Here is a 10,948-nt window from a genome sequence, read left to right as displayed (position 1 = left end):
ATGTTGTATTCACATTTTTTTTGTTTCAAGATTTCTGTTGATTTCTTCTTTTATTGCATTCTTAACCCATTCATTGTTTAGAAATATGTTAGTCTTTCTGTGTTATTCTTTTTTTCCCCTGTGATTAATTTCTAGGTTCATACCATTATGGTCAGATGATTTCAATCTTCTGAAATTTACTGAGACTTGTTTTTTGGTCTAACATGTGGTCTATCCTAGAAAATTTTTTATGTGCACTTGAAAGGAACATGTATTCTGCAGCTTTGGGGTGAAATGCTCTGAAAATACCAATTAACTCCATCTTTTCTATTGTGTCATTTAATGCTGCTCTTTTCTTGTTGGTTTTCTGTCTGAAAGATCTACTACCAGGGTTCTTGTTCCAGCATTAAGAAGGGTTCAGGAATCTGGAGAAGGTTGTGCGTAGATTAAATAGGAGTCCAGAGATGAAATATAATTTTGAAAGGCATTTAGGGATCAGGGGAGCCTAGTTTAAAGGAAACTAAGATCTAAGTTCTCCTCATCTCCTGACCCCATGCTTTTTATTAACAAATTGCCCTGAGGTGAGGCAGAGATATACACTTCAAAGGGTCAGGATTTCCTATACAGAAGCATTGTCAGAATGGGAACAGCATTTCCTATGGCTGTTCATGTGTTTGGCTAGTAGGAGGCAATAATGTAGATTAAGATGCCCTGAGCTGCCTGGCAGCCAACAATCAATTTAATGTATCTTCTTCAGGGTTGGGGAAATGCCATCAGCCATTCCCAACAGGTGACTACATGTGTGACTCAACCCTATTGAGTCCCCAAGTTCCATCAACTTTTTGATGAAACTTGCAATTACGACATGCTGGAATTGGCTTCTGGCAATCTACCCATTAATGTCAATGGAGTGTTAAAATTCCTACTATGACTGTATTATTGTCAGTCTCTTTCTTTATGTCCATCAAGACTTGCTTTTTATATTTAGGTGCTCTTATTTTGGGTGTATAAATGTTTATAAGGATTATATCCTCTTGTTGAATTGCTCTTTTTATCACTATGTAGTGTCCTTTGTCTCTTATTATAGACTTTGTTTTAAAATCTATTTTGTCTGTTATATCTACCTCAGCTATTCTTTCATTTCTATTTCATGAATATCTTTGTGCATCCCTTTATTTTTGGTCTGTGTGTATCTTTCATTCTGAGGTGGGTCTCTTGTTGAGAGCATACTATGGGTCTTGTTTTCTTATCCATTTAGCAACCCTTTTGAGTGGGAAGCATTTCAGCCATTTACATTTAAAGTAATTATTTACATGTATGTATTTATTGCTATTTTATTATTTATAAGTATGTTTCTCTTCTTCTTCTTCTTCTTCTTCTTCTTCTTCTTCTTCTTCTTCTTCTTCTTTTAAAAAATATTCTTTAACATTTATTGTAATACTTGTTTGGTGGAAATGGATTCCCTCAGGTTTTTCTTATCTGGAAAACTCTTTATTTCTCCTTTAATTATAAATGACAGCCATTAGTAGTTTTAATTACAGGTGTTTGTTTTCCATAACTTCAAATATTTTATGCCAATCTCTTATGGCCTGAAATGTTCCTGTTGAGAAATTAGCTGACTGTCTGATGGTAGCTACCTTGAAGGTAACTGTCTTCCTCCTGCTGCTTACAGAATTCTTTTTTTTTTTCTTTCACCTTTGTCATTTTAATTATGATGTGCCTTTGTATGGGCCTCTTTGGGCTTATTTGTTTGAGATTCTCTTTGCTTTCTGGATTTGTGTGTATTTTCCTTTCACCAGGCTAAGGAATTTTTCAGTCATTATTTCTTCAAATAAGTTTTGGATCTCTTGTTCTCTTCTTTTTCTGGTACCCCTGTGCACATAATTTGTTGAGCTTTATATTGTCCCAAATATTTCTTAAACTTTATTATTTTTTAATACTTCTTTTTTTTTTTCTGCTCTGATTGGGTAGTTTCTGCTTCCTTGTCTTCCTAATTGCTGATTTGATCCTCTGCTTCATCTAACCTACTGTTTACTCCTTGCTGTGTATCTTTCATTTCAGCTATTGCAGTCTTCATGTTTGACTGGTTCTTTTTTATGGTTTCTATATCATTTGTCATGCTGTTGAACTTCTCACCAAGTTCCCTGAGCATACTTATAACCACTTTTTTGAACTCCATATCTGGAAAATTTTTCCCCTCCATTTCATTTAATTTGTTTTCTGTTCTTTTATTTGTGGCTTTTTCTTTCTTTCTTTCTTTTTTTGTCTTCCTGTTTTGGCTGCCTCCTGGTGTTTGTTTCTATGTATTAGCTAGAACTGTTGTGTCTCCCTGTCTTGGTAGGGTGGCCTTAAGTAGTAGGTTTTCTATGGGACCTAATGGGACCTTGATCACCTGAGCTGGGTGCTCCAAGAATATCCCTTTTGTAGGTTATGTGAGCCCACTTGTGGTAATTGAGCCTTGATTGCTATTGGCCCATTCATGTGTGGGATTATCCCTCAGACTGGCTGACTATGAAGGATTGACCCCCATGGCAGTGTACAAGCTGCTCATTAGGTTTTGTCCACAGGAAGCAAAATTTGCCTCAGCAGGATCTGGTGCCTGCTGAGATCTCCTTTTACATATATGCTACTTGGGAAGATTACCTGGATCCTGCTCTGATGTTGTCTAAATCTGGAAACTGGGTATATTGGTTCTGGGCACTTTTGGGAGGGACTCTGGTTCAGGTAAATGATAGACACTGCCTGATACTAGGTCTGGGCAATCTATTTAGAGTCACAAAGCAATCCACAGCTGGGCCTGGGTGTGCACAGAAAGGACCAGGACGCATACCAACCCCAGCTTCCACCAACACTGAGCCCAGAAGCAGGTCAGCCAAAGGTGGAAGAAACCCTGAGATTAGCTTCTGCCTGCCTTTGCCTGTCGTCTGCCTGTTAGGCTCAGTCACTGGAAGAGCCTTTGCTGCTACTGGAGTTGCATAAGGTAGGTTATCAGTGAGTCACCAGATAGAAATGAATGTTGTTCTCCATATTTAAACAGATTTAAACTCAGTGCCAGTGTTGGGTCTGTGGCCACTTAATAAAAGTCCCAGGATATACTAAGTTTATCTGCCATCTGCCAAGTGTTTGCAAACCTTTGTTACTGTGCGGTCTCAGCAGAGTTTATCAGGTTCAAACAGACCAAGATTTGGCCATGTAAAGGGAGGGCTCTGCACCAGTCAGGCACATGAGAGAAAATGGCCCCAGTCTTAGAGCCACACAACCTTGTCACTTTCTAATTGTGCCTAGACCTCCTACAGAGCCCAAGCTCAGCAGGGAGGGACCGCCTTGAGTTGGGAAGGAGGGGCAATAGATCTCCCATGAGGGGGAGGTGCTGGTCAGGCTCTCAGGAAGGTGGCAGCATTGGTCCCTAACCCTAACCCTAACCCTAACCCTAACCCTAACCCTAACCCTAACCCTAACCCTAATCCTAACCCTAACCCTAGCCCTATATTGGAAAATCTTGAGTTTTAATGTCATTCAAAATAATTACTTCTTTGACATATCAGACAATATAAAGAAAATGGTTCAAAAATAACATATCTATATTATTAAAAGTAAAACTTGGAAGGAAATTTTGAAATAGCATATTTCCTTTTATACTTACACCATTTTCCACTAAGGCGGTAGAATCAAACTTTCATGTTATAAAGTCATTGAGAACAATTCTTCTATTGCATAATTATGTTTGAAAATAGCTCTTAGTAGAAGGCCATGGAGAGAGAGGACAGCTAGAGGACAGCTTAGGATAGCTTCCCGGCTTCTCTCTTAAAGGGCTGCCTCTGCTATTTCTACAGTGGAATGGACAATTCTTTGAGCTATGACAGTTATTAAGATTGTGGGTTTTTTAAAAATTTTTATCCTCTTTCCTCTCCATCACTGTTAGCAGCCATGCACTATCTAGCCTTTTTCTACTTAGACATGACCACAGTATCACCCACCCAAAACAGGGAAGCTTCTTCTGGCAGAGGTATTCTTGCTTTGTTTTCTAAGTCCATTCTCCAGGTTCTCTTAGCGCTTCTGGATTGTCCCCAGTGTGAGGATTTACCTCTCCACCACTAGCCCACTGTGTTGTAGTTTCCTGCTCCTATTTTACTGCTTTTGGGGACATTTCCCGCAATTCATACACTTTTTGATTCCTGTGACTTTTGCAATTTATTTCCACCCAGTATCTGTGAATGTGCAAATTGTGGGGCCTCATTTATTCCTCTGGTTATTTCAAAGATTTAGAAAGAGAAGTAAAGAGATCTGTGCTTGGATTTATCCCAAATTACTGCTATAACTCACAACCTTTAGATTGTCTTTGTTATTAACAACTGAACCCAAATTCATTTGTTGGGTTATAATTTTTTTTTTTTGGCTTATAAAGGGCTCTGAGGTTATTACACCTGTGGTCAATAATTGAGTATCTAAATAAAGGAGAAACTAGCTTAGGTATGGTTTGTAACTGTGTGTTATACTGTTCCCTGGGAGTTAATAAGAGCAGTCTAAGTTTCCAAAAGTCTATGATACATCATCTCTTTGCTGAATAATTAATACATTTCAGTACATTTATGAGGTATTAACTCTTGAACCCTATTTTTTTTTTAAATTAAAGATGGTAAGAGGCAAGACATAGGAGGCAATTTGTATTAAACATTTGATTCAAGTACTCTGGTTAAGTTTGCCAGTGAGAGCAAAGATAGGCAGGCATTACACCCATGACTCTTAGGCAAATAGACCTGACCCATTTTATTTTGTCCTCATCACATTTTTTTTAATAAAATCTCAATAATTGTCTTTGAACATTTTCTTTTCAAAAGCATCCCAAGAATGTTAAAACATGTGCCATCTTTGTTAGTATCTTTACTGAGTCTCATTTTATCCTCCATGATATATTTTTCTTGGTGAATAAGATATTCTCTTTCAATTATAATGCTTTTATATTTATATTTTTCAAAAAATATATAAAATATTTCTAAATGTAATTTTGAAAGCTCTCATAAGCTATTTTATATAAACTAAAAGCTCGGTGCACCCTTTTGCAGTCTGGGACCCCTTGGGGGATGTCTGCTTGCTGGCTTAGGCCTGATACCCGGGGATCGGGCCTAAGCTGGCAGGCAGACATCCATCTCACAGTCCAGGGTTCTGGCACTCCGGGACCCCTCGCTCTTTATTACCATCTGCAGGAGAGGCTCCCGCCATTGCTGCTGTACTCGCCAGCTGTGAGCCTGGCTTCTGACCGTGCGGCACTCCCCCTGTGACTAAAGTGCTGGGAATCCACAGCACCCAGCCTCTCCCCTCTCGGTTTCCTCCTTGGGTGGTTGCAAAGTTCATGAGACACCGAAGCAGCTCTGCGCTGGGGGAGGGATGCACACAGGCAGTGCTCTGTCCCAGGTCAGGAATGCAGGCAGTGTCACATCCCAGGTGAGGGACACAGGCAGGCAGCGCCACGTCCCAGGTCAGGGACACAGGCAGGCAGTGCCACGTCCCAGGTCAGGGACACAGGCAGACAGAGTCACATCCCAGGTCAGGGACACAGGCAGGGACACAAGGAACAGCTCCTGAGTGGAACGTCTGCCCCCTGGTGGTCAGTGCATGTCATAGCAAATGGTCGTTCCCCTGTTTGGTTGATTTGCATATTAGGGTTTTATTATATAGGATGTTTTCATTTGATTATTTTTCCATTATTTAAATAAAATTTAAAATTCACCTGTTCTTTTTATTATCACTTCCTTATTATTATTTTTTTTAAAAGTTAACTAATGTATTTGGATACATCTTCCCACCTAATGAGTTTGCAATATTTTTACCATTTTAAAACATATTTAAATTTTGTAATTCATAAAGTGAAATTTTACTTTAAAGTATGTATTTTTTATTCATGGATTTTTCAACAAATTGTATTTTTTCTATCACAAATAATTAAAATACAGGCATTTCATTCTGTGCTAAGTAAAATTACTTTAAAGTTGAAAAGCAAATCACATCTAGCATGTTTAAGATATGGAAATCACAAGGCTAATCCCAGGGCTATCTGTGGGGGCAGAACTGGTCCTGTCACCAGAGGGCACTGTGTAACTATGGAACAATGAACAGTTTGTCCAAGAAGGCGAGAGGCGTGACATTTAAAAGACAAAGATAAATCTTCTCAGATACACCTCCACGAAAAGTGGCCAATATGCATTCTCACATGTCTGAGAATTTCATTGAAGTGAACCTATTATAAACATTGACTATTTTTCATTAGAAATATATTTATCATGTTTCACACCAAAATACAGGGTAGAATAGAGCAAAAGTCAGTTCACAGTTGTGAGTATTTGAAACAAAGTTTATTCTCGTATCATTTTTTATTAATTATTGTATTATTTTACATATAAAAGTGATAAATCTACTTTTGTCCCACCCTGTAATACAATTGTATAATATTTGGGAAAACATAAATAAGCAAAGATCCTATATAATAAAGAGGTAATATGCTAATTTGTCCGTTATGGTGTCTGAGTCACAACCAGTCACCAGGTTGCACACGCACAGGAGCTGGGAGGCTGGGATGGGGGCGGGGGCTTTCACCCCCAGCGGAGGCACAGCCAGGCCTGCCCAGCGCTAATGTCCCACCCAGCACTGAGGTGAAGCTGCCTGCCTGCATCCCTGGTCAGGGACATGGCGCTGTCTGCCCGTGTCCCTGACCTGGGACGTGGCGCTGCCTGTGTGCATCCCTCCCCCAGCACAGAACTGCTCCGGTGTCTCGGTGAACTTTGCAACCGACCCAAGGAGGAAACCGAGAGGGAAGAGGCCGGGAGCTGTGGATTCCCAGTGCTTTAGTCACTTGAAAACAGTCCCGTTTGGAACGCGAGGCAGTTGTACATTTAGCTGAGAAGTGAGGGGACTGAACACCACTGTCGCTGGGCTCCAGTCAGTCTGAGGCCTGAATGTCCACCACGAGAAGGAGAAAATGGAGGGAGGGGCCCGGAGGAAGGGAGGACGATGGAAGGAAATGTGTCTAGACTTTGCCCAGCCCTCTCCCTCTTCCTGCTGCCTACAAATGCCCCAGGCCCAGCCACAGTTCCGTCTCCAACTTTTAGTCCCCTGTTCTCCAACCACAGAAGAAAGAAATAAGGACGGAGTCCCTGCTGCCTCCAGAAAGTATCTATATACCTGATCGGCTGGTCACCTCCCACAGAGGGAGGCCAGACTGCGGCTTAGGCCCGCTCCCCATGTCAGAAGGACACCCAGTGAGGGCTCCTGGACTGTGAGGGAGGGCAGGCCGGGCTGAGGGACCCCCTCTCCTGTGCACAGTTTTCATGCACGAGGCCTCTAGTAAGTAAATAAAAATTGATACAACCTGGCAAATCAGTCAAAAGCACTGTTTACATTCTATGAGTCATTTTGTGTGTGTGTGTAAATATATATGGGTAGAGATTTAAGGCCCCCCCACAATATTGTAAGTTGTTAGCTTTATTTGCTGAAATATTTGTAAGCCATATTTTAGTATATGAATTATGTGAACATACTTTGATTAAATTAACCATTCCACTATTATTGATCAATCACATTGTTTCTAGTTTTTCACTGTTGTAACTATTATTTTGAATAACATATTAGTAAAAACCTTTTTAAAAATTATATATCAGATTATATAACTGAGAAGTGATATTGAGATACTGATGGGTTGGATATGCATGAACTTTTGAGACTATGATAGGGACTGCCAATTTTCTATCCACTTCCACTCTCTCCAGGCCTGCAGACTGTCCTGTGGCAGAGGTCTTGCAGTAAAACCTAACTGAAGGTTGGAAAGTTCTGTTCAGAGAAGGCCCTCTTGGTATTGTTCCTTTTTGCCTTTAGCATTGGAATGTGCCAAAATGTTGTCACAGGCCTGGAGCTTTAGCAACTGCACATGGAAAATAAACAGCAACCTGGGAACAGCTTGCTGTGCCTGCCCACAGAGGAAATGCAACACGGGAGGGAGAGAGACAGAAAGGAGAATGAGAATGTATTGATAAGGAGCTGCCATTCCATCCCCAGATTCTCCATCTCCAGTTTTCTCATTATGTGAGAAAATGAAACACCTAAATCGTTTAAGTCACTACCACTTTAGCTTTGCTATGGACAATTTAATTCCTAATTTATATAATAGGCAACCGCCTTTACAAAAAGCACATCCCACAGCTGCATATTAAGCAGCCCAGTTCACTGTGCTCTCACTGCCCCTGGATGTCTTATGTTACAACCTTTTCTTTCTAATTTCATATGGAACAATACATTTTTACTTCCAATTGTATTTCTTCGATTACTACAGAGATTAATTTTTTTCCCGAGTTCAGCTTTTTATTGAATGTGTTACAAAAGAGGATTAGTCAAAAAGACCAACGCCCATGTCATCAGCAGCCTCCTCAGATTTTCTTTCTTTGCCTCCACTTTCTGCTCCTCAGACGGGGCAGCAGGGGTGAGGGCAGGACCTCCTGCTGGTGTGGCACCAGCTGCCGGGGCAGCTCCACCAGTCCCTCCAGTGCAGATGAGTCCCCCCACATTGGCATTGGCCAGAGCCTTTGCAAGAAGCCTGGCCAGGAAGGTTCAACGTTCACACCGCCTGCTTTAATGAGGGCATTAGTCTGTCCTCTGTCACCATCATGCGGGATAAGGGCCCAGGAGATGCAGGCGAGCTCCCAGCCAGAGGCCATGCAGTGGCGGAGTGCTCCCCAGCCAGGTGCTAATTGCAGGGTCAGGTGAGGACTTCCCCACCAGGAGGCCTTAGACTCTCCGGCTGAGCACCTCTGGCAGTTGGGAGAAGCAGAAATTTAATTTTTAAAACATGATCATTGACCGTTTATGTGTCTCCTTTACCTACATTTCTACTGGGATATTTGCTTTACTACATTTATAAAGGTTTTTTTGTAAATTGAGAGTATCAACTTTTGATCTTCCATATGTGCTGTATTTTCTATTTCATCATTTATTACTTACTGCTTATTGCAATTTTTACTTTGCAATTTTGTTTTGGTGCAAATTTATTACTTTCTATTTGTTGTGAGGCCTGTTGGTGCGTTAATGCATGAAAAATCCTTGCAACGTTTCTGTCCCCAAGTCAAATACTGACATTTTCCTCTGGCTGTGTGTATTAACGCCACAGTATTTTACTTAAGTCTGTAATTTAGCTGAAATCCATTTCACATAAGGAACATATCCAACTCACTATTTTTTCTATCAAATAACTTATTTTCCCATTTATTCTATATCATTCTATGTATTATTTGTGTTTCTTGATCAATAAAATCACAATATTGTAGATGTCTATGATGTACCAGAATTGCTACAAATAGAATAGTGAAACAAACAGCCTACCCAAAGGAATGAGTAGTTTATTTTGGAAACAGGCAAATAGTTTATTTCAGTAAGATGTGATCTGGACTGGAAAAGGGATCCTCTCGGAGTACTGTCTTTTTCCCTTTTTATCCCACATGTAGTTACACGTTAAAGCAATCTTTCACATACGTCATTGTCTCTATTATTTTAGAAAATGTGTACATATCAGCGCAAGAGGTGGTAGGGCACACTGTGCCTGGTTTGTGTGATGTTACTTGTTGATTTGCAAGGGTGTGCCCTCCACTGTGATCTGCCTCCCTGGTGATTTCATCCTCTTGCTTTTGAATGTCACCCGGCTCAGCTGATGGTTCTGGAATGCAGGGTGTCCTGCTGCCCTCTCGCGCCCTCTCTGGAATTCATCCGTATGCCACTAGTTTAGCCAGGTCACGTGCAGAAACACCTAGACTACAACAACACCTGTGTCAGGTCACCCGCAGGAACTGCCTTGAAAGGAATGATGTTCCCAGAGGAGAATATAACCATACCATCAAAAGATTCTCCACAGGCTCAGATTTTCAAGCAAGATACAGAAGCTGGCAAACTGTCAGAAACCCAGCATGCGATGAGTCTGTAGGAAGCCAAGCACAATGCCACTGTCAGAGAGCTCTCCTGCCCTTCTTCTCTTACTTGAAAATGAACAAATGTAAAAGTTTCCATAACTTTGCTTTATTTTTATTATTAGGTTTTATTAATTCTCACCCGAGAATATTTTTTCATTGATTTTTAGGGAGAGTGGAAGAGAGAGGGAAAGACTGAGAGAAACATCGATGTGAGAGCAACACATAGATTGGTTGCCTACTGCAGGAGCCCCAACCAGGGCCCGGGCCAGTGAGGAGCCTGCAACCAAGGTCTGTGCTCTTGACCGGAATCGAACCCAGGACTCCCCACAGCCCCCTGCAGGAGCCCCAACCAGGGCCCGGGCCAGTGAAGAGCCTGCAACCAAGGTCTGTGTCCTGGACCGGAATCGAACCCAGGACTCTCCACACCCCAACACTCTATCCACTGAGCTAAACCAGCTAGGGCATAACTTTGCTTTATTTCTTACTCCAATGGCAACAATGTTCCTTCTTATGGTCAAATTAAGTTAAAATTGTATTTTAAAAGGAATTTCAGTGTTTGTTTGATTTTATCTCGACCTCCGGGCTGTCACTTTGTGAGCTAAACCTTGTAGACAGAGTAATGTCGTGACATTTGCCCTTTGTAAAGAGTGGTCCCAAGCAATGATTACAGAGTCAGGGTAAGCTGAGAACCATTTTTATGTTGAATCTAAAAAAAAAAAAAAAAAATAAAAAAAAAAAAAAAAAAAAAAAAAAAGGAGTACAAAATAATTGACAGATAATTCTGAATCCCCAAGCTCTCTGCCATAGGTTTCAGAGATGTACATATTTCTCACAGTTTACCTGATGTTTGACCCTGAACACCTAAAACTTTACTATTTGAAAAAATTAATAAACAGAAACCTAATTTAAAATGGGGTAGGGAACCTGGAAGAGAGAAGGCTCATGCACATGTCAGCACACTCCTGACCCCTACAGGCAGAGATGTACCTTGCATCTCTGGTAGGAAGTGGCACTACTGTACTGTC

At 41.0% G+C, this 10,948-nt stretch overlaps 1 pseudogene; it reads right to left on the bottom strand.

Annotated features, from left to right (window-relative positions):
- Nucleotides 1-8,353: 8,353 nt before the first annotated feature.
- LOC102765768 lies at nucleotides 8,354-8,681 on the bottom strand (annotated as a pseudogene).
- Nucleotides 8,682-10,948: the final 2,267 nt, after the last annotated feature.

Source organism: Myotis davidii, unplaced genomic scaffold, assembly GCF_000327345.1.
Source record: "Myotis davidii unplaced genomic scaffold, ASM32734v1 scaffold373, whole genome shotgun sequence".
Classification (NCBI taxonomy): Eukaryota; Metazoa; Chordata; class Mammalia; order Chiroptera; family Vespertilionidae; genus Myotis; species Myotis davidii.
Note: the sequence above shows the minus strand (reverse complement) of the source record. Positions and strands in the feature narration are given on the sequence as shown.